Here is a 23,320-nt window from a genome sequence, read left to right on the forward strand (position 1 = left end):
TCTGTCATCTTAATTGAGGGTGACTTCTTTCTCTGAAACCTTCCTTTTTATATTCTTTGACTGCTCATACACTGTGGAATGGCCCCTATTTTTATAAATTTGGCTCAATTCTCTATACATTTGAGAAATGAGAACTTTATCTCCCAGTTTCCTGCTTTACTTACGATTTTGGCTGTGTTGGTTTTGTTTGTGTAAAAAAAAAAACCTTTAATTTTATGAAATCAAAATTACCTATTTTGCCTCCTGTGAGCAGCTCTATTTCTTTCTTGGTCACTATTCATAGATCTGACAGGTAATTTTTCCCGTGCTCCCTTAATTTACTTACGATAATACCCTTTATGTCTAAATCATTTACCCTGAATGGTGTGATATCTTGGTCTTTGTCTAGTTTTCCTTTCTCATTTCAACTGCATTGATTTTGTTTGTGCAAAACTTTTAAATTTCATGTTATCATTTTCTTTTCTGTGATTCTCTCTATTCTTTGTTTATGAATTCATCCCTTATCCATAGTAGCAAAAGATATTTTCTTCCTTGCTCTTCTAACGTGTTTATGTCCTTTTATATCTAGGTCATATATCCAATTGGAGCTTATTATGGAATATAGTGTGAACTGCTCTAACTATTTTGAGAACATTTTACTTTTGGCCTTAGTCTAAAGGATTTTCACTAGCAATGAGGAGGGGGCAAGAAAAAAGGCTCCCAAAGCACAAACATGAATGAGGTACAGAAGAGATAGCTTTATTCCTACACAGAAGAGGAAATTCTAAGCAATGAAGAATCATCGGGTAATAGAAGGGAATCCAATAATTTATCATCACTAGTATAATCATTTCAGAAACTAGTGGTTAAGACTAATTGGGACACTTGCAGTTTTTAATGAAGGTTATTAGTTAACCATTTCCACCCCCTCCCCCTACCTTTTTCTAAAATACTAGTGCCCTCTTGAGATCTGTTCCAAAGGAGTCATAGACAGGAGATGACCCCATCCTAGATGCAAGTCTGCCCAGGAGTTCATGAATTCACAATTTGTGGCTGGTGAATAGTAGTGTACCTTCCCCTTCACTCATCTTCCCCTCCCCAATCCCATCCAACCCTCCAAATATCTCAGACGGATTGGCGATCATACACAGAGTTCCAACTCTGGATCCAATCAAATGACTTCATTACCACACAGTACAAATTCCTGAGCCATAATGACTGGCAGGAAACAATGACAAAAGGAAATCTGTGGGGCACCTTACATACCTACATACACACACACACACATTCTTTGTTCTTTGAATGTTTGATAAAATTCACTTTAATTCCATCTTGTCTTAGGCTCCCCCCTCCCCTTGGGACTACATCTATAGCTTATTCAATTTCCCCCTAATATTAGCTTATTTAAATAATTCATTTCTTGTTCTGTTAATCTTGGTATTTCGTATTTTTGTAAATACTCATCCTTTTCATCTAAGTCATCAATTTTGTTGATTTATCATTTGGCAAAAGTCTTTAATAATTTCCTTTACTTTTTATTCATCTGGTATAAATTCTCCTTTTTCATTTTTGATACTAACAATTTGCTTTTCCCTTCTCTCTTTTTCATCAGACTAGCCAATAGCTTATCTCTTTTATTGTGGGTTTAAAAATAAACCAAGTGGCTTCTATTAATCAATTCAATGAAATTTTTTCTTTTAATTTTTTTCATTGAGTTTTATAATATATGTCTACTTTGGCGTTTAGTCCATTTTTTTAAAATGTTGATTTTCTAGAGTATTTTTAGTTGCATGCCTAAGTCATTAGTCTGCCTTTTCTCTTTTTGTTAATGAAATGTCTAGGAATATAAAATTTCCCCTCAAGAAATTGCTTTGAATGCATCCTAAAAGTTTTAGTCTATTGTCTCTTTGATGAAATTTTCTTTTGTTTCTATTACTGCTTTTTGACCAATTCTCTGGAGCTAAATAATTTAGTTTCCAATTATTTTAATCCATTCTTCAAAGGCCTTTTATTGAATTCAATTTTTATTGTATCATAGTTGGCATGATATGTATTTAGCATTGATATTTTTCTGCATTTTTTGAGGTTTTTATGCCCTAGTACATAGTCAATTTTTGTTACAATTCCATACATAGATGAGAAATATGTATAGCCCTTTCTATTCCCATTCAGTAGTTTCCAAAGATATTGCATATCCAACCTTTCCAAAATTCTATTCAGGTCCTTAACTTCTTTCTTTATCTTTTTGTTAGATTTGTTTGAAAATGTCCATTGAGATGCACAACTATTATAGTTTTACTGTTTTTTTCTTCCTATAAATCAATTGACTTTTCCTTTAAGTATTTAGATGCTTTGTCATTCACTATTTATGCTGCCTGTCAGCATAATACAGTTTCCTTGTTTATCTGTTTTAATAAAGTCTATTTTTATTCTTGACTTGAGTGAGACAACAATTTCTATACCTGCTTTTTTACTACACTTTAAACATAATAGATTTGCTCTAGCCCCTTATTTTGACTTAATGTGATTCTTTGTGTTTCAAATGTGTTTCCAGTAAACAACACATTAATTGTTAGATTCTGCTTTCTGATTCGTTCTGCTACTCTCATTCATTTTGTAGGTGAGTTTTTCCCATTCATGTTCACAGTAATGATTTTTAATTGTCTAGCTCCTTCCATAGTATCCTCTTATATTTTTTCATCTCTTTGCAACCCTCATCCTTTCTTTACAAAGAAGAAGACAGTGAGAAAAAAATTGTGCTCAACACAAGCAATCTGTACTGGATACAATCTGCTTCCTTTTATTCCCCTGTTCTCCTCTTCCCCTCACTCAGTTCTTAACCACAGACTCCCTATCTATTCTTTCTTTACTCTTTTCCCTACTTCATGATCCAACCTCTGGTTGTAATTTGTTTTGTAATTTACAAATTTGTAATTCATTTGTAATCTATGAATAATTTCTCCCTTAATCTATACTTAATCTCTACCTCCCTGATCCTTGTTCCTCAGTCTCCTCATCTGTAAAATGAGAGAACTGAACTCAGTGGGATCTGTGGGTCTTTCTAGTTATAGATCTATGATCTGTGAAACAATGTCCTTGGGGGAATCTTCTTCTCTTTCTAAGCCTTAGTTTTCCTATCCGTAAGGTAGGCACAGCAATCTTTATACTATGGCTCCCACTGAGAAGAGAGTACTCTGCAAATTCCACGGTACCAGAAGCACTCTAAACTCAGATGGTGACTTTTTACCTGGGGGGACAGGGAGTCTTTAGTCCGTGTGATCACCCAGGGAGGGAACACAAGGCTTTCATACCTTCATTTCCTGACTCCTTCCCCTGCCCATTGCAAACCTCCCAGTGAGGTCAACCTTCTGTGGCAGACTGGATTTCGGGGAAAGACCAGTTAATTATTATTAAAAACAGGAGGCCTTGGCTGTGTTCTTTTCCAGTAGAAATTATGGCATTTGTTCCAAAAAAGAAAAAAAAGAATAACAATGAGTTTTGGCTTTGACTGGGACTAGCTGGTGGGGAGCCAGCAAGAAGGCTAGGGAGAATGCAGTTGCAATTATTATTAAAGTGTCCACATTATAGAACATAGGTCAGGCTACTTAGGTGTATAAAACTATAAGGAATAGGGGTGGGGGAGTTCGAGATCCAGATAGTCAACTCTCACTTCCCTTTAATAATCTGAGTGGGCTTCATGGAGGAGGAGGAAGAAGAGAGGGCTATGTTCCAGTTGTTTTCCTTCTTTAGACTTCAAAGTTGCTTCTCATCTCTCATATAACTTCGTTGGTCCTTGTAAACTTCTCTGCCAAAAAAGGAAGATCTTCCCCTTCTTGGGGTGGGGGTTGGGGGAAGGAATGAGGTCAAGCAGACACTACAAGAGCAGACACCAAGTGGATGATGAAGTCAGATGAGGAAACCAGACCACCTTCTACATATCTATTCCAACTTGGTATGTAGCAACCCTAAGGCACTAACCATGTCCTTGTCTTTATATTGGTGATTAAGGGTAAATGATTGAGGGAGGGATTATAGGTTGGGCCAGGGTAAGGTCATGGAAACTCTCATTAACATCATTTCCAGCAGCGAGTCCTTACCAGAAGATTGGCCACGAAGAAATGAATTGTCTTCGCCAAATTTGATCATAATTCTTCATAGTTCTCCATTGATTCAAGTGTGAGGAGAACATCCACGATGGCAAAATCACATTTACAAAAAATGATTGAAAAGGGGAGGATCTCAGGCCAAAGTTTGTGTTGTAAAAACAGTCTCTCTAATCAGTGTGTGTGTGGGTGAAAGGGGACAAGGTTCTTTTTGCCAGGAGCCAGAGCTACCAAAAGCTACTTGCTCTTCTAATTCTAGAAGTTCAGGCAAGGCAGAAAGAAGTAAGGTGACAAGATATAAAGGAAGGCAGAAAGAGGAACTGAGATGTTTGGTACAAAGATTACATTTCCTTTCTTGCCAATCTCCTTTTATGTCTGTAAATGCCTCCCCTCTCCCATTTCAGTATGAGAAACTCACCTTCAAATTCCAGTTTAAAATGCCCTCTTGCATTTCATCCATCAGATTGATTAACAAGACAGAAAAGGAAAGTGACAAATACTGGAGGGGATGTAGAAAAACTGGGACATTGTTGGTGGAGTTGTGGACTGGGCTAACCCTTTGAACAATTTGGTTTCATGACCAAAGGGCTATAAAACTACGTATATCCTTTGATCCAGTAATGGCACTACTATATATGAATTCCAAAGAGATCAAAGAAAAATGGAAAGGATCTCTATATGCAAAAATATGTATAGCAGCTCTTTTTGAGATGGTAAAGAATTGCAAACAGAAGGGATGCCCATCAATTGGGGAATGTCTGAACAAGTTGTAGTATATGGCTGTGATGGAACACTCTTGTTCTATAAAATGGTTTCAGCAAAACCTGAGAAGATTTATATGAACTGATGCAAAGTGAAGTAAGCAGAACCAAGAGAACGTTGTACACCATGACAGCAATACCATAACAGTGATCAATGGAAGGCTTTGATCAAGACAATGATCCACAGCAACTCCAACGCTCTCCATCTCCAGAGAGAAAATCCATGGACTCAAGTGTGAAGATTGAAGATTGAAGCATATTTCTTCACTTTATTTTTCTTGCTTTCTCCCTCCACCCCCCCCCCCCGCAACATGACTAATGTTTTGCACAACTTTATCTGTAAAATGGGCATTTATATTTCTTGCATTCTCAGTGGGTAAGGGAGAGGGTAGAAGAGGGAGAAAATTTCTCTTTCTGGAACTGAAAATAAAATTTAAAAATAAAAAACCACCACCTCCTCAAGGAAGCCTTCCCTGTTTAATTCCATCTTTACCTTTCTTGTTCTTCACTTCATCGTTCTAGGACTCAGTGTCCACTCATTTGTATATTCATGTCTTTTGGTCAGTATCTTGGGAGCATTCCTCTAGCCCATTACTATGGACTCTCCTAAGGTAGACTGTCTTGCCTGATCAGATAGGGGCTCCCGAAGAGTGTGGCCAAGTCTCCCCCACCGCCATCATTCCCCAAGTCAGTCAGTCAGTCAGTCAGTTAGTCCTACGGCATAGGCTGACCCTGGGGAATGTCCTGCGGTTGGAAGCAGCTACAATGGCCTGTTCTCTTCTCCCTGGGTGAGAGGGGAGGCCAGGTCCATCTGGAAAGAGTTATTCGACTTTGGGAGAATAGCAGGCAAGCCAGTTGGGCAGGCAGTGGGTGGTGAGCTCATCCTGGTATGACTCTTCTGTGGTTTCCACCATGGGCTGTGAAAGGAACGGAAAGGCTCATGACCCCAGCCCTAGAAGTGAAGCAGAAAGTAAGCTTGTTCTGTGTGTATGTGTGTGTGTACATGCCTATATATGGGACAGAGTTTGTACACATATGTGGGTGCGTGTAGAGATGGGAAGTGTATTCCAGAGAGGGATTGTGTGGGAGAATTAGGGTGTGTGTCCTTGTGTTTGAGCATTACGGGGTATGTGAGAGAGTATGTGTGGGGTAGGAATGGGGGATGGGGACAGGGTTAGTAGTAGGTGTATGTGAGAATTGGTACATGGCGAAATGTCTACAAGGGTAATTCTGTGGATGTTTGTATGTGGGTTGATATGACTTTAGTTAAGACTGTGTGGTTGTTCATTCAGTCATTCCAGTGGTGTCCACGTTCTTGTGACCCCATTTTGGAATTTTTCTTGGCAAAGATACGGGAGTAGTTTGCCATTTCTCCAGTTCATTTTACAGATAAGGAAACTGAGGCAAACAGGATTATGTCACTTGCTCAGGGTCACACATCTAGTGTCTGAGGCAGAATTTGAACTCATGCCTTCCTGAGTCCAGGCTAGGTGCTCTTCCCTCTATGGGTACCTAGGTACCCAGTTAAGACTCTGTGTGTATGCATGTATATATATATATATATATATATATATATATATATATATATATATATATATATATATATATATATGTGTGTGTGTGTGTGTGTGTGTGTGTGTGTGTGTGTGTGTGTATGTGTGTGTACCTTTAGTGCAAATTTGTATGGCTATGAACATGAGCGGATGCTTTGTAAATGACTATGTGCATATACAAGGTTAACCCAAGACAAAATTATAAGTTTGTCTTTCCTGCTGCCCCCACCTCCCACTGTCCATTGACTTTCTTCTCTTCTCACCTCAAGGATCATAGGCATAGAGCTAGCAGGGACCTCCAATCACTTGGTTCTAACTCCACACTCTACACGTAGAGAAACTGAGACCCAGAAAGGTGAAGTCGTTTACCCAAGGTCCCACAGCATCAGTAGCAAGGTTTGGACTCCCAAGCCAGTCTTCCTGCCATTTGCTATTTTCACACTAAAATAACAAATATCAACTCACAGATAGACCATCCCAGGAGGACTGGGATACTAACAGAGAACAAAACCTCACCAAAAGCTACAGGAGTCAACAGTTAGTGGTGAAAGTTTAGACATTAGCATCTGAGAGATAAAGGTGATTTTTTAGTAAGAGCTGAGTCCTGGACCCCTAAAGTCTCACCTGAAGGTAGTCACCTTGTGTGGCCATGGAAGAAGGGACATATGAGTGGGTATGTGCGTGGGTGTGTGTCTGTGTGTGTCTGTGTGTGTGTGTGTGTGAGAAAGAGAGAGAGAGAGAGAGAGAGAGAGAGAGCTTATTCTGAGAATTTCTCGTCTGTCTGGGAGTTAATTGGGGGTTAGTATAGAGTCAAGTCCAGGAGAAGGAGAGAGTTTGACCAGAAAAGCAAACACCAGGAGCAGTTGGGAACATATTTCAATTGAAAACAGAGTCTGGGGCAGGGTGGAGGGTGTGAAGCACAAATATACAGGGGGCCTGAGACAGGGTGGGAAGCATGGGAGAGAGAGCCCCAACAGCGGCCAACCCAGCTTCCTCCCTATTTTCTAGGCAACCTGAGGCACCCTGTAATTTGTAATGAACAGAATTGGCACTGGGTAAGAGAGACGTAAAAGGGTTCAGTCGTAGACTCAGCTCTTAAAAGTGGCTTCTTCATAGAACACAGAACTTTAGAACGTGGAACATGGAATTGTAAAGCAATCTTGGGGAAACTTGAGATGGGGAAACTGAGGCCTAGAGACAGGCAGGGATTTGCAAATAGGAAGCAGAGAGGTGGTGGTGGCAAAGACATCATGTCTCCCTTTTCACTCCCTTCTCATGTCTAAATGTTTCCTCTCTCCGATATCTGTTTACGTTATTCGCCTCCAAATCCCAATTTAAAACTCACTTCTTCCAGGAAGCATTTCCTGTCTAACTCCATCCTACTCTTGCTCCTTCTCTCCTCAGTGGTCCTGGATTCAGTGCCCACTCATTTACATATGGCCTGTGAATGTGATTTAATCCATATCTTGGGGGGCATTACCCTACTATCCTCATCCCCTCTCTCAGAGGTTCCCTGAAGGCAAAGTGCCTTCATGACTTAGATTAAGGTTCTCTAAGGGTGGGGGACAAGTCTCCCTATTTCAATAATTCCCTAAGTCAATCAGTTAGTTTTTGGTCCTATGAAATAGGCTAACCCAATGTTCTAAATCCTTGAGTCTGAGTCTCTAAATCCGGGCCTCTTTCCACTATGACAGTAGCATTACAACAACAATGAGGAAGAAGAAAAAGCTTGAGATTCAGGACAATAGCCTACTGAGATTCTTAATGGTTTTTCCATTCCCAAATATCTCCCGTCTCCTGGCATTCAATGACCAAAATGATGTTACTAAAGAATGCACCTGACCATGTCACTCCACTCCCTAGGAGACCAGATCATGGAGCTTAGTTTCTTGGGGCTCAGGCCACTGCTGAATCCCCACCATCAACGAAAAGTCTGGATACTTAAATAAGGGCTCCTTCTACAATGACAACAGAATTCTGAATGCCAATGAGGAAAATGCAAGAAAGGGCCTGAGACCCAGAATTCTAGGCCCCCTGGGTACAAGCATATCCAACCAGAAGCCAGAAAGCATCCATGGTTGCTGACACATTGTAGAGAAAGCATTTTCTTTTCAATGCACGGGCTTCCTCCTAGGATCTGCCCTGACCAAAGCCTAGACATTGAGAAAAGGAAACTTCAGCTTCAGCAGGTATCGGGAAGCTTAAAACTTATGATGCTATGGGCTTTACATATACTTGCTCATATTTGGGTGGAGCCAGGTCCATCTATTGATTTGTTCTCGGAAGCATCAGGGAAGGAGGCGATACAAAGGCTCCCAATCGATACATCTCTCAGCTGAGAAAAGTCCAAAGGGTTCAGTTATTAATACACCATTCAGTTCACAAGAGTTGTGTCAGAAACTAAAGATGACTCAATGCTAGAGTATGTTGTCAAGACATTGAATCAGGAGAAAGAGTTCTATTAAGAACCATGGTATTCAAGGGACTCACAAGTTCTTTGGCAGATGGAAAGCTAATGCTCATGAAGTATTTGAAGAACTGGGCAATTTGTCTGAATGTAGACTAGCCCCAGAGAGTAGAGGGGGCCCTAAGAAGATAATTCATCATAGGAGTTAGTCAGACTTCCTGTTGAACAGGTAGAGAGAACTGATAAGCACCGACCCCAGCAGACAAGAACATTCACCAATTGTGCAAAGACTCTCTGAAGCAAATGTGGGCTCTGACAGTGGAGGAGGTGTTCTCTGAGACATAGAATGGTACCTTGCGCAGGAATAGAACCTTGCCCTAGAGTTGGGTCCCATATTGAGGGAGCCACAGAGATGCAGTTAGTTTCCCAGGATTATATTGGTTGTTGGGGTCATGACCTATATGAAGGACTTCTGTGATTGTGAAGAATTCTGGGAGAAAGGCATCAGAAGAAGATGGTGAGAGACATAGTGTGGTGTGTAGGCATGTCCTTTCTCTTTGGAACATGTGAAGAGAAGCTGGTGCCCAAGTAACCCAGTTTCTTCATTGAAAGAGACCATGACCAATGCTGAGACTATGATGATATGGGCTGGTACGATGGTCAAATACAATGGGAGTGGCTAGGTGCTGCCGTAAATAAAGCACCAGCCTTAGAGTCAGGTGGATCTGAGTCCAAATTCAGCCTCAGATATTTGCCACTTGCTACTGATCCTGGGCAAGTCACTTACCCCCAACTGCCTCATCAAAAAAAAAAAGAAAATACAATGAGGCATTGTGGAGGAAGCCACTATGTGTTCTGCCTGTCCTGGAAAAGTCTTTTCTTTTCCCATCTTTGTAATAAAAAAAATATTTAGCGTTGACTGTGGTATTCCCAGTGGATTGTGTTGGCCAGTGCTTCTTACTCCCCTTTCCTTTCTACATCTATCCATTATGTTGCTGGAATAATTCTCTGCTAAATTTTTAAAAATACATTTTTATCTAATTCACTTTGGTTTGCATGATTCTATTCGGCCAATAGAAGTGGGAGCCAACACATTCTGGACCCGAGTTGTAAACTGAACTATCATGGGGACAGGTGCCAGGCAGAAAGGGTCTAAGCCATACTTTTTCCCCAGAAACTCCCCAAATGGGTAGAGCCACCTACAACACTCTTCTAAGCCAGCCTGAGGTGACCAGCTGGAGAAACAAAAGCAAAGAAGGAAATCGGACACACAATGAGAATCGTGGTCTTTCCCATTAGACAAGTAGGGAGTTGAGAGAGAAAGGAACGCCCTTTTGGAAGGCCTTAGCAATACACTCCGGGATTCTTCACTTAGCAAAATTTCCCCTAGATTCATGTTATTGGTGGAGCATAAAGCCTAGATTTTAGAGAGGAACCTTTCAGAGGAGCACTCCTGGGTTCCCCTTCTTTCCCCTACTCCCTTCCCCTATTCATTGCTATATAAAGGGATTACCTTACCCCAGTAATCCGGTTACATATATTCTGCATGGTGTAAATACTAGTTACACATGAGGGGTGACTTCATACATACTATAAAAAAAATACTCTACTAGCAATGGAGAAGATACAAAAATGTTAGGAAAATCACAATAAAAATGGTGGGGGGATGGGTGGGAGAAGGAGCACATGTAATGAAATAACTCCATGACAACCGCAATGTACAGTATGCTCTAAGAAACATGTAAAGGAAGTACACAATGCTGCATGAATTCTAGAAGGAAGGAAAGACCATGTCTGATTATAGTACAGTGGTTAAAGCCCTAGGTTTATAGCCAGGGGATCTGAGTTTGAATCCTATCTGTACCATTTACTACTTAGGAATTCTTGGGCCTTAGTTTCCAGTAAAAGATAGGGTTTGGACCAGGTGGTCTCTGAGGTCCTTCCTGGCTCTAAAAGTAGGAACAATTAACAAGCATTATTAAATATTTGCTCTATGTCAGGCAGTGTGCTAGGTGCTGAGAATTACAATGACTAAAATGAATTAGAAGCTGCCTTCGGGGAGTTTACCTTCCATCTGGGTAGACATCGTGTATGTAAGTAAGTTTATACACAACATGTGTGCAAGTCCCCCAATACAAAAGCAGAAGAAATGCGAAAACAATGGGGGAGGGTTGGAGAAGGGCACTGACAGATGGTGGGATCAGGAAAGGTTTCATTCAAGCAAAGCTTGGAAGGGGAAATAAGTGATGCTCAAAGGTAGAGGTGAGGTGAGAGCACATTCTAAGTATGAGGAGCAGTTGGAGGAAATGTACAGAGCTGGAAGATGAAGTATTGTGGGGGAAAGACAGCAGGAAGTCCACACAGTTTGTCTGTATTGTACAGTGTTAAGGTTGGGAAGGTAGGTTGGGTTCTAAGTTGTGAAGGTCTTTAAAACCCAAATTGAAGGACTTGAATTTGATTCCAGAGGCAACAGTAAGTCCTTGGAGTTGATTGAATTGGGGAGGGGAAAGGGGGCAGTACATTCAGAAGCACCAGATTGCTTTGGTAGTTTTGTGGGGGATGGATCAGAGAAGGAAGAGATGATCGTATGATTATTCAATATCTGAGGTTCTAAATCTATGGACCAAGGAAAGACTCCATAGAAGAAACAGAATTTGAGCTGGACCTTTAAGGTAGGATTTCATAAGATAGAGATGGCTTTTCAGGCATAAGGAAGAGCAGACTAAGGTGGGGGGAAGTACTGAGTCCCTATAGGAGACATCAAGAAATCTAGGTGGGATTGGCATGGAGATACACGAGGGAGTAGGATAACAACACGTGAGCCTGAAAAGGTAAGGTAAGGTAGCACCAAGGCAAGGAATTTGAATTTTCCTTAGTAGGCAATATGGAGTCATCAGAGAGTTTTGAACAGAAGAGTTCCACTACCAGAGCTATGCATAAAGTCTAGCAGCACATGAAGGATGAATTGGGTGGGAATAGGGGAGAAGAAGGGCAGCTAGATGGTCCGATGGATAGAGTGGCAGGCCTGGAGTCAGGAAGACCTGGACTAAAATTTGACTTCAGACACTTACTTATTATTTAACCCTATCTACCTCAGTTTCCTCATCTGTAAAATGAGCCGGAGAAGGAAATGGCAAACCACTCCAGTGTCTTTGCCTAGAAAATCCCAAATGGAGTCACAGAGAGCTGGACAAGGTTGAAATGACTGAATGAAAACAATGTGGGAGGAGAAAGAAGAAAATTCCCAGAAAAGCCTTTTGCTGAAGGTGACATTTGAGCAGAATGTGGAAGGAGACCAGAGAAGCCAAGAGGTAGAGGTGAGGAGGGAGAGCATTCCAGGCACGGGGATGGCCAACAAAAGGGACAGAGTGTCTCATGGGAGGAGTACCGAGGAGGGCAGTGTCCCTGGATCAGAGAGTTTGTGGAAAGGGAGTACGGTGTGAGAAGACTGTGAAGGTAGGAGGGGCTGAGGTTATGAAGGGCTTTAAAAGACAAATAGAAGATTTGATATTTGATCCTGGATCAAATATAGGGATCCACTGGAGTTTACTGAATAGGGAGTGACATGGTCAGATCTGTACTTTAGGAAGATCACTTTAATGTCCTGCATCTCTAATGCTTGGCACAATGCCTGGAACATGGTAGGTGGTTAACAAATGTATATTGATTGATTTCAGGATGGACTGTAGTGGGGAGGCAGGGAAATCAGCCAAAAGGTTACTGCAGCAGTCCAGGCATGAGATGATGAAGTTCTGCAGAGTTGTGACTGTGAATAGAGAGAAAGGAAATTAACCTAAAATTTAAAAAAAAATAGAGAGAAAGGGTCGTATATGAGAGATATTGGGAAAGCAGAACAAGCTTTGGTAACAGATTAGACGTGGGTTGAGCATGAGGAATACAAGATAATCCCAAGGTTCCAAGCCACCAACACTGGAAGAATGGAAGGACCCTCCACAGTGACAGGGACATTCAGAAGTGGGGAGTCATTGTGGGGAAGATAATGGCAGAATTAGGTCCAATGGGTGAAAGTGCTCACTCTACCACCTGTGTGTCCTTGGCCAGTTTTGTTAACCTCTCTGGGTTTCCTCAGCTACAAAATGAGAGCACTGGATGAGATAGACTCTAAGGTCTCCTCCCACTTTAAACCTATCATCCTGTAAGTGGTCAAAAAATGGATTTCTTCTCAGTATGCAAGCAAGCTTCCTTTTTTAAAAAAAAAATTATTTTATTTTTAATTTACGGATAAGACAAGCATTTCCACAACATAGCATGATTACAAGAGATTATTACACATGAAACTATAAATCTATTATGTATGATTTGTCATTCCTTTTAAATAGATAATAAAATTATCATGTAAATTTATTTTTTCCTTTTTTGACTCCCTCCCCCCCTAGATATTGCTACCATTAGACACAAATATGTACGCCTTCACTCTCTCCATTCACTTTCTCTTCCAGAAGATGTCCCCAGAGAACAAGCGTCACTGCTGGCTTCCCTTACACATTCTCAGAGGCTGCATTCCTGCATGCCCCTGAGAGACGAACACAAAGTTCTCATCTTTAATGATAAGGGACAATGGGCTCACGTGGCTAAGAAGGAGCTCCCCACCCGGGCAGCCACAGCTGGAGTCGCTAAGCAGTGGAGGTTACATGGGATTTCCACGGGTCATTTGAAAAATTCACCTGAATGGATATTTACTTTTCTAAGTTTTTAAATTTATTTTTAACTTAAATACAAAAGAAGAAAAGAAGAAGAAAGCATTGCCATGTCCGCAGCACCACATGAAAGAGAATTCAATATAAAACAATGCAATTCCATTTCAAGAAAACCTATACAATAAAAACCACACGTTATTTTCAAAGCTGTCCATCTTTGCTTCCTTGTCTGTTTTCTTTTGTCCTCTGCCGTGCACTTTATATTTTATTTTTTCCCCTTCTTCTCCCTTCTCCACACCCCTCTAGAAGGTTATAATTAAGTGCAGATATAGACAGATGTACACACACACATATATATATACAAATACACAGATATCTATAAGTATTCAAATGCATATGATTATTTCCACTTGACCCCTGTTTCTCCGAAGGTGGATAGCATCTTCCTTCATAAGTCCAAGTCTTTCCATATTTTTCTAAATCCACCAGCTCATCATTTCCTACACCACAATATTCCAATCCAATCACATTCTATCTGGGAGGTTGTCTGTGAGAGTTTTTTCCTAATTTTCTGCTTTCCTTCTATTCCTGCTTATGTAGGTTTTATTTACAGAGGAAAATTTTTTATTTAAAATCATCAAAATTATCCATTTTAGACTTCACCACTGCTCTCACCTTACAATATGATTTAAGTTCTTATAATATGATTTACTACTGGATCTTGTTCCTTCATGTCTTTTCTCCTGGTTTCTTTGAAGTTACTGATGCTTTGCTCTTCCAGATTACTTTGCTATTTTTTTCTGACTCAATAAGATAATTTTTTGTAATTTAATTGGAATGGCATTACATAAATAGATTAATTAGGTAAGATTGTCATTTTTGAAAAATTATGTTTGCTTTACTTATCCATTCACAAAAGATATTACTTCAGGTATTTAGATCTAACTTGTATACTCTCATATTTTTAATATTGTGTAGTTCCTTTATGTGGTCTAAAACTATTGATTAATATGGCTGACATCATAGTGTAGTTTCCATGTTTTTCTCTTTTGGTTAAATCTGGCTTTAGCTTTAACTTTGTCTGAGATCATGATTACTATCCCTGCTTTTTTACATAATAAATTCTACTCCTGATATTTACTTTAGGTTTGTATGCAAACATTTTTATAGCATTCCCTGACAACAACATATTCAAATTTCTAATCTGCTATCAGTTTCCATTTTATGGGCAAATTCATCCCGTTCACATTCTAAACCAATACACACACATATAATATCCTTAAATATTTTCCTCCTTCCAATTCTCTTCACTATCCTTCTCACCCTTTTCCTATACCTCTTCACTCCTCTATTTTATTTCTACCCCATTACCTTTTCCTCCTCTTCTTTCCCCTACCCTCCCCCTCCCTCCAAACTGAATGGATATTTATCCAGAACTCATCAGCTCGGCATAATGGATTTAGGACTGGACAAATGAACTTGGGTTCAAATTCCATCTCTGCTGCTCCCTAGCTATGGAACTTTGAGTGAGTCATTAATCTCTTTATTCTTCAAATAATGCCTTATGATTTATGCTAGCCAGGTTGCTATCTGCATTGGTGGAGGGAGGATCCACACCAGAAGTTTCCTATTCTGACACAAAAAAAAGTCCTTTGAGTATTTACTGTATGTAGAACACTCTGCCCAGTGCTGGGGGAGATACAAAGTCTAGCTAAACCTCAGTTCCTTCTCTCATGAAACTCACAGTCTAGGATATGAAATACCAGTAAATCAGCAAGCATTTATTAAGTGCTTACTATGTACCAGGTGCTGTGCAAGTCCCGTGAGGTCAGGGATTTTGTATCCCTAAAATTTAACACAGGAGAATTTAGCACTGTGAAATACACAGTAGATGTTGTTTAGCACGGTGTCTGGTATACAGTAAGTGCTTAATAAATGCATGTTGTTTAGCATAGTGCCTGGCACATGGCAGACTTTTGATAAATGCATATTATTTAGCACAATTCTGGCATATAGCAGACATTTAATAAATACATATTGTTCAGCACAGTGACTGATATACAGTAGATGCTTAATAAATGCATATTCCTGGCTTGGTGAAAGATAGTTAGGGATACAAAAATCAATGAATGAAATAATCTTTACTCTCAAAGAGTACATTCTTTTAGGAGAGTTAACGTAAATATATAATTATATGCAAGATAAGTGAAAAATAGACACAAACATTAAATATGAGGCAGTTTGAGATGATCAGGAAAGGCTACAGGTAGAGGCAGTGTTGGATGAGAAAAGGAGAAGGATTCTCTGAGGCAGAGGTGAGGAGGGAATGCATTCCAGGAATGAGGGATAGCCAGTGCAAAAACAGACAGGTGAAGCATGACATGGAAGGGACAGAGGGAAGGTCAGTTTGTCTGGACTCTAGCGTGAAAGAAGGTGTGTGTTTGTGTGTGTGTGTGTGTGTGTCTGTGTCTGTGTGTCTGTGTGTGGGGGTGTGTATGCGTGTGGGTGGGGGTGTGGGTGTGGTTGTGGTTGTGTGTGTGTATGTGTGGGCGTGTGGGGGGAGTGTATCTGTGTGTGTGTGTGTGTGTGTATCTGTGTGTGTGTGTGCGCGTGTGTGTGGGAAGAGGAGCGGGTATTGACAAAGAGGTTCAGATCAAAGTGGGGATGTGGAAGTGGTTAGGACCAAGGCCCTCTGAAGTCAGAGTATTATTGGTTTCGGATCAGCAGGAGGGAGACTCCATCTCCCGGAGCGGGACAGCCAGCCTGCCCTGTCCGATTGATAAAGGAGACCAGATTCAGACCAACAAAGGATAGCTGGTGTCTGAAGATATTTACTGAAAAGAAAGGTTGGTTTCTCACTCTGGTCTTTGTTTTTCTTCTCTGAGACGGCTGGGCCAAACGATGTCTAAGGTCCCTTCCCTTTTATATCTCCATTCTATGAGGTTTTTCTTGTAACACCCTAATGAGGCAGGTAGTACAAATATCATCCCCATTTTACAGATGAGCAAATCGTGGCTCAGTGATATCAAACAATTAGGCATGCTCATGCATCCAGTAAGGGTTGGGATTTGAATCCCCATTTCCTGACTTCAGGTCCAGGGTTCTCTCCACCATAACACACTGCCCTTCAAGGTAGGCTAGCAGCCAACCAAAACAAACGCACAAAAAGACCTAGTAAAAGACATCCATTAAGTAACGGTCCCAAGGAAGTGCCTCTGTTAATTGTGCTCTCCTCCTGAGTGAGGAACCAGGGACTCCTGGGACATTAAGGTTTAGACAGAAGTAGAAGCTGAGGCTGTAAGGGAAAGAGGAGGAGACATGGTGAACATCACGTGGGATCTAACAGGAGACAGTCTTTTATAGGGTCCTAAACTTCTCCAAGACCACAGGCCACTAGTGATAATACAACTTGGATGCTAGTCTAGGCCATTAAGGGGTGGGGGGGAAGCCAACTTTACCAGTAATAAATCCATAAGATCAGGATCATTCCTTCCATGTCTCCAACTAGCAAAATGGGTTCTAATCAAACAAGTTGGGACACAGTATAAGACTAGAGAAAGCTCCCAGGGTTAGAATGTAGAGATAAAGGGAGGATCTATCTGGGGGTTATGAGTATGTGACTGAGGTTAGGGGTCAGGCTGTGGCCAGGATTGGGGATGAGTTCATGACCAACATTAGGGCTCATTCTATTATTGGGTTAAGACAGTCTGGAGTGGACAGGAGAGGAACAGAGGTGTAACTAGGGCAGGACAAACAGGGCTTTGTCTCGGTGCCGAAATTTAGAGGGCAATGGTCAGAACTCTTCCTTCTCTAGGTAGAAACAATGTACCTAGTTACCAAGAATAATTAGTTAAAATAGGAAGCTACCACTTAGATTTCCTCTCACCACCACCCCTGTCCTTCCCCCTAATCCCAGAGGAGTTCCTTCTCATTTTGTCTTGCCCTCATCCCTTCCCAACAGTGTTTTCAAATGTCCTAAGCTTCCCATTCCCCTAGCAGGCACCCCTGTCTTAGGGTTTCTATGGTCAGAAGACAAACCTTGTACCCCAAGATCTGAGGTCCCTCTTTTTCCCTCAACTGCTTTTCCTATGCTGAGAGAGAGACAGACAGACAGACAGACAGAGAGAGTCCACCTCAGTGACTTTCTATAACTTCCAGGATAAAATAAAAACCCTTCTGCAGAGCTTTTAAAAGCCCTTCACATGTTGGTCCCAACCTATCTTTCCAGTTTCCTAGCCTTAATTCCTGAATGGGTGTTGCCTCACACAAACAGAGATCTAGGAAAGACTTTAGTTTAAAAGGCCACGGTCTCCCACTGCAGCCAGGGCTATCTCCAGTCGTCATGATCTGTATCTTGCCATTGGACCTAGATGGCTCCAGAGGAGAAAGCGAGGCTGGCGACTTTGAGCAGGTCTGCGTCACTTAACTAGAATTCACTTGCAAGTCATCAGCCTCCTGATGTCACTGGTCCTCGCAGAATGAAGGATAAGCATTACACTCTCTCCCCAAATCAGTAATCCAGCCAAAAGGGCCTTTTCTCAGTTCCTTATAAATGACATTCCATCTCTCACTTGTGAACCTTGCATTGGCCATGCCCCATACCTGGAATTAGAGCTTAGGTTATGACTGGAGGAGGATCCAATCTAGGGTGGGGAGGAGAGGGCAAGAGATGTAACTAGAGCCAAACAGCTAGGGCTTTATCCTAGGGCTACTCACAGAACAGGGCAGCTCAGTGGTGCAGTAAGCAAAGCACTGGGTCTGGAATCAGAAAGATAACTTTGTGAGTTTAAATCTTTACCAGCTGCATGATCCTAGGCTAGTCACTTGACTCAGTTTCCTTATCTGTAAAATGAGCTGGAGAAGGAAGTGGCAAACCACTCCAATATGTATCTGCCAAGAAAACCTCAAATGGGGTCATGAAGAGGCAGATACAACTGTAGAACAACTTAACCCTCCTAGAATCCCTTTTAAGACACAATTCAAGCAAAATCTCCCCTAATCCTTCCAACTGCTTGTGCCTGCCTTCCCAGACCCCCTTGTATTTACCTTCTGTGTATATGTGTGTATTTGCTCACTATATAATTATGCTGTATGTTTTTATACATGTGTTCATCTCTCTCATTTAAATATAATGAGAGTTGTGCTTGCTTCTCATCCTTGCATCTCCTGTCCCTAACACAGTGCCTGGCACATAGTACCATAAATGCTCCTTAATTGATTGTATACATTGGGATGCATTCACCCCAGCACAAGAGTCGCTAGTTCCAGCACTGCCTAGGGTGAAGGGTCATTCTCACTGGGGCAAGCGAGGATATCTGTGCTACCAACTGGTCTGGAGGGAGCTGAAGTTCAGGGTGTAATAGCCGGAGGGACCGGCAGAGAAATCAGTCTCACAGCTGGTGAAGGGGATGGAGAGTAGCCTCATTTACCCCACCCTCTGTCCTCTAGACTTGGGGCGAAATTCTCAGACTTCTTAGGGGAAAGGCCCCCCCAGGAGGCTGTTTTTTAAGTAGAGATGCTCTGGTTTGCATAACACGGGCCCCCAAATTAGTTAGCAAAACATGTTTGTTTTTTAATTAAACTCTTGAAAAACAATGGTTTTAATTAAATTGGGTGTGGGAGAAGAGGGCAGCAGAGAACCCTTTTTTTCAGAAATGGAACTGAGTTTAGCTGGGCTCTAGAATTCTGAAAAATGAAAGACTCACCCAGCCACCAGCTGATCTCTGTGGAGGTCCAGTAGAAAAAGGAGGACTAGGAGGTGGGAAGGGGGGCACCCCAACATCCTCCAGGAAGCCTTTCCCAGACCCATTATATTTTCTACTTCATTATTGCTTCTTTTCTTAAATTCGGAATTTATAGTATGATGTGATGCATCTAACATCAGAGTCATAGAATGCTGGAACTGGAAAGGGGGACACAGGAATACACCTTTAGCCAACTCCCTTATTTTATAGAGGAGAAAGCAGTGGCCCCTAGAGAAAAGATTTGTCCAGAGTCTTAGCTATGTGCTAATTGGAGACAGGACCTTTTATTTTATTTATCTGTTACCTATCTTTCTTTCTCTCTTTCTCTTATCTGTCTGTCCATCCATCCATCCATCCACCCACCCACCCATCCACTCATCTATCCCATCTATCTACCTAGACCAATGATTTTATAGGTGTAGGGGCAGCTAGGTGGTGCAGTGGATAGAGCACCAGTGCAGGAGTCAGGAGGACCTGAATTCAAATCTCACCTCAGACACTTAACACTCACTAGCTGTGTGACCTTGGGCAAGTCACTAAACCCCAGTTGCCTCATCCTGGGTCATCTCCAGTCATCCTGATGAATATCTGGTCACTGGATTCAGATGGCTCTGGAGAAGTGAGACTGGTGACCTGCAAAGCCCTCCCTCACTCAAAACAAAGTTAAGTGCAAATCATGTCATTATTTCTCTGATGGCACGGTCTTCTGTGGCAACGAAGGACAAACATACACACATACACACACACACATAGGTGCAGGGAACTCCCTCTTATTGTCTTGTACCCTCCAAGCTTAGAGAGCTTCCTGGGTATAAAAGGAACTGGTTCTAATGAACCTCAAACCCACAACCTTGGCCTTATTAACACAGTGCACTAACCACTGGACAAACTGGGTTAAATATTTCTGAGCCTAAAAGACTAGATGGTGGGGGGAGGGCTGGGAGGCGGGATGAGGAAAGCGCTCAGAGTCTCTCTGAAGGGGGGCACCCCAAGCCATGCCTGCCACACCCACCTTCTCAGTTCCCCTGTTTCTCATTACTGAGCTCACTCCTTCCTACTGAGCTCTCTCCTTCCGGCAGTCCCTTGAGGCCTCCTTGTTCCCCCCACATTAAACACTAGCCTGCCCTATACTTAATTCATTAAAGGCACAAACACAAGCCAGCCGCCTCAGTAGGAGGGTTTTTTGTTGGGGTTATTTTTTTCCCCTGAGCTCAGACATTCCTTAGTTTATTATTTCCCCACATTTTAGAACAGCTGCTGAGGCCTCCTTCCCCTGCTCCCCTATGTCACCGAGCTCATCCCAGAGTTCAGAATCTTAAACTCACAACCAGACACTCATGGGACCTTGCATTCGAGCTATAAGAACAACGCGGAACCAAAGAACCATCTAAGGTTCTAGCTCAACCCCTCATTTTAATGGAGGAGGAAACCAAAGCCCAGAGAGGGGAAGACACTTCCCCAAGGTTGGTCACAGTTAGGGGTAAAGGAAGGATTCGAATCCAGGTCTTAAGGCACAGAGGTTAGCCAAGGGCCGTTCCATCCGCCACTATTCCCTGTTCAGCTCAACTGAGTTTTTCCCATTCGCCTTTGGGTTTTCAGGCAGATCTAGCTCTTGATATTCAGGGAGGCTCTCACCCTGCAGCATCCCTATAGAAACATCTGGTGTCTAGTGTGCAGAGTGCTGGTCCTGGAGTCAGAAAGACCTGAGTTCAAATCTGACCTGGGACACTTATTATCTGTATGACTCTGGACAAGTCACTTAACCACCATCTGCCTCCATTTCCTTATCTGTCAGGTGTGTTGTAGCAAGGCTCAAATGAGATCACTGTAAAGTGTCTAGCACTGAGACTGGCACATAGTAGGGACTTGATAAATGCTTAGTTCCTTTCCTTCCTAATTCTTGCACCATCCTTCTAATCAGTATTTTGCAATGTGTAGTTCCATGAGACTGCTGTTCATTGGCTTGGGATGTTCATCTTGACTGAACTTTTAAAATAGGGATTCTAAAGCCAAAGGTCATGCATTTCTCATTAATAATAGCGGGCATTGATAGTGATTTAAAGTTTACAAAGAGCTTTAAAATGTGTGCTTTCTCATTTGAACCTCACAGTAACCTTGTGAAATAGGTACTTAGCCTCATTTTACACAAGAGGAAACTAAGGCAGATAGCAGTGAAGTGACTTGCCCAGGGTCACACAACTTGTAAATGTCTGAGGCCAGAACTGAACTGAGGCTTCCTGAACCCTCAAGAATTTCACTCTTTCACCTAGTGGCTGTCTCTCCCTCCTTCCCTCCCATCTCTTTCTCTCCCCGCCTCCCTCTCTCCCTCTCCCCTTATACCCCAGAGGGATCAGCCTAGCAGCAGCTTGCAGCCCGCAACACTCCCATGCAGCCCAAACCAAATTAAAATGCAACTGGGAGATATTTATCAAAATAAATAAACCACAATAAAACATAGATAACATTGTTAACACGTGGTTTTCTAAGTCAGCATGAAGCCCAAGAGGTTCCTTATCATGGTTTAGTGACCCACGCTTCTGTTTGAGACACTATTGTTCTAGCTCATAATGCCCAGGCTGAGTCTCTGCCCAAAGCCAAAGAGGCTTCCACTGACCACACCAGTGACAGATTGTAATCACTGGGGTTAGCACTGGCAGGGAAAGAGGGACCCTATCCTGAATTGTCACATTGCCATGGCTAATTCACCCATGGATATTCTACAAAGAGATCGTACAGCACATAGCTGTACTTGGCCAGGGTCCTCCTATACAGGTCAAGGCCATAGCAGGGTGGTGGGGGTGATATAGGCTGACTTCTAAGAGGGGCAGAGGCTGTACTTACCCCAGCTTCCAGGGCACAAGCCAACTCAATGAGAGCAGTAGGAGGAGGGGGTGCAGAATCAGTTTATTGTGGGTCTGGGAAGAAATGACAAGTCCCCTGGGTATAGTTTTATGAAGATAGCCTAGATTTGAGGAGATGAACATAAACTTTAGAACAGGATTGAGAAATCAGAAACTGATGGGTTAGTAGGTCAGGAACAGGGGAAGATGATAGGGGTAAGGATTTTGGGATGGATTCTAGCAATATGGATTAAATAATTAAATTTTGATTATATATTGAATCATTACAATAACAGACTATGGGATCAAGGCTGGATATGTAGGGAATGAAAGTCATGGTGGCAAAGGTGGGGGAGGAGGATAGTGGAGGCAGGATGGCAAGGAACCAGAGGTCACAATGAGGATAAAATGTCAGCTGGAAGTTTTCGGTCTTTCAAAGGTTGTGATTCTGTGAGACACTGAGGGCTCAGGTCCAAGGATGCAGGCAAATGGCAGGAAGAGAGTGGAGAAGGAGAACATTGGAGATGAGGAAGTTTGGAAATTATGTGGTCATGATATAGATTTAGAGCTGAAGGGGAACTCACAAGTCATCGAGGCTTAACTCCTCATTTTACAGATGGGGAAATTGAGGCCCAGAGAGATTTGTGTGTGTGTGTGTGACTTCCTCAAGGTTACACTAGTCACAAGTATCTGAGGCAGGATTTGAACCTAGGTGCCTCAACTCTAGACGTAGTGCTCTTTCTATTGTACTAGATTGGGCAGTTTATCGACTTGTCTTGTATATTGAAGTCTTTTTTTTTGTTCATTTAATTTTTTTTATAATACAGCGAACATTTATTAAGCACGATTACTGAAGTCTTTGAAGATGATTGGGAGGTGAGGAGAGGGGCCGGGAAGACTGTGAGCCAGGAGGTAAAGTCAAGGAAGATGGTGAGAGAATGTTCTGGAGATGGCATCAACAATGGAGAAGACAGCAAGCTGCATTCAATTCAATAAACATTTATTAAGCACCTACTATTTGCTCTGCTATGGGGCAGCTAGATGGCACCACAGCCAGAGTCAGGAAGACCTGAGTTCAAATCCACCTCACTGTGTGACCCTGGGCAAGTCACTTCACCCTATTTGCCTCAGTCTCCTCATCTGTAAAAGGAGCTGAAGAAGCAAATAGCAAACGACTCCAGTATCTTAGCCAACAAGATCCCAAATGGGGTCACGAAGAATTGGACAGGACTGAACAACACGTACCAAACACTGTGCTAACGGCTAAGGATACAA

The sequence above is a fragment of the Notamacropus eugenii genome, chromosome 1, assembly GCF_028372415.1.
Source record: "Notamacropus eugenii isolate mMacEug1 chromosome 1, mMacEug1.pri_v2, whole genome shotgun sequence".
NCBI lineage: Eukaryota > Metazoa > Chordata > Mammalia > Diprotodontia > Macropodidae > Notamacropus > Notamacropus eugenii.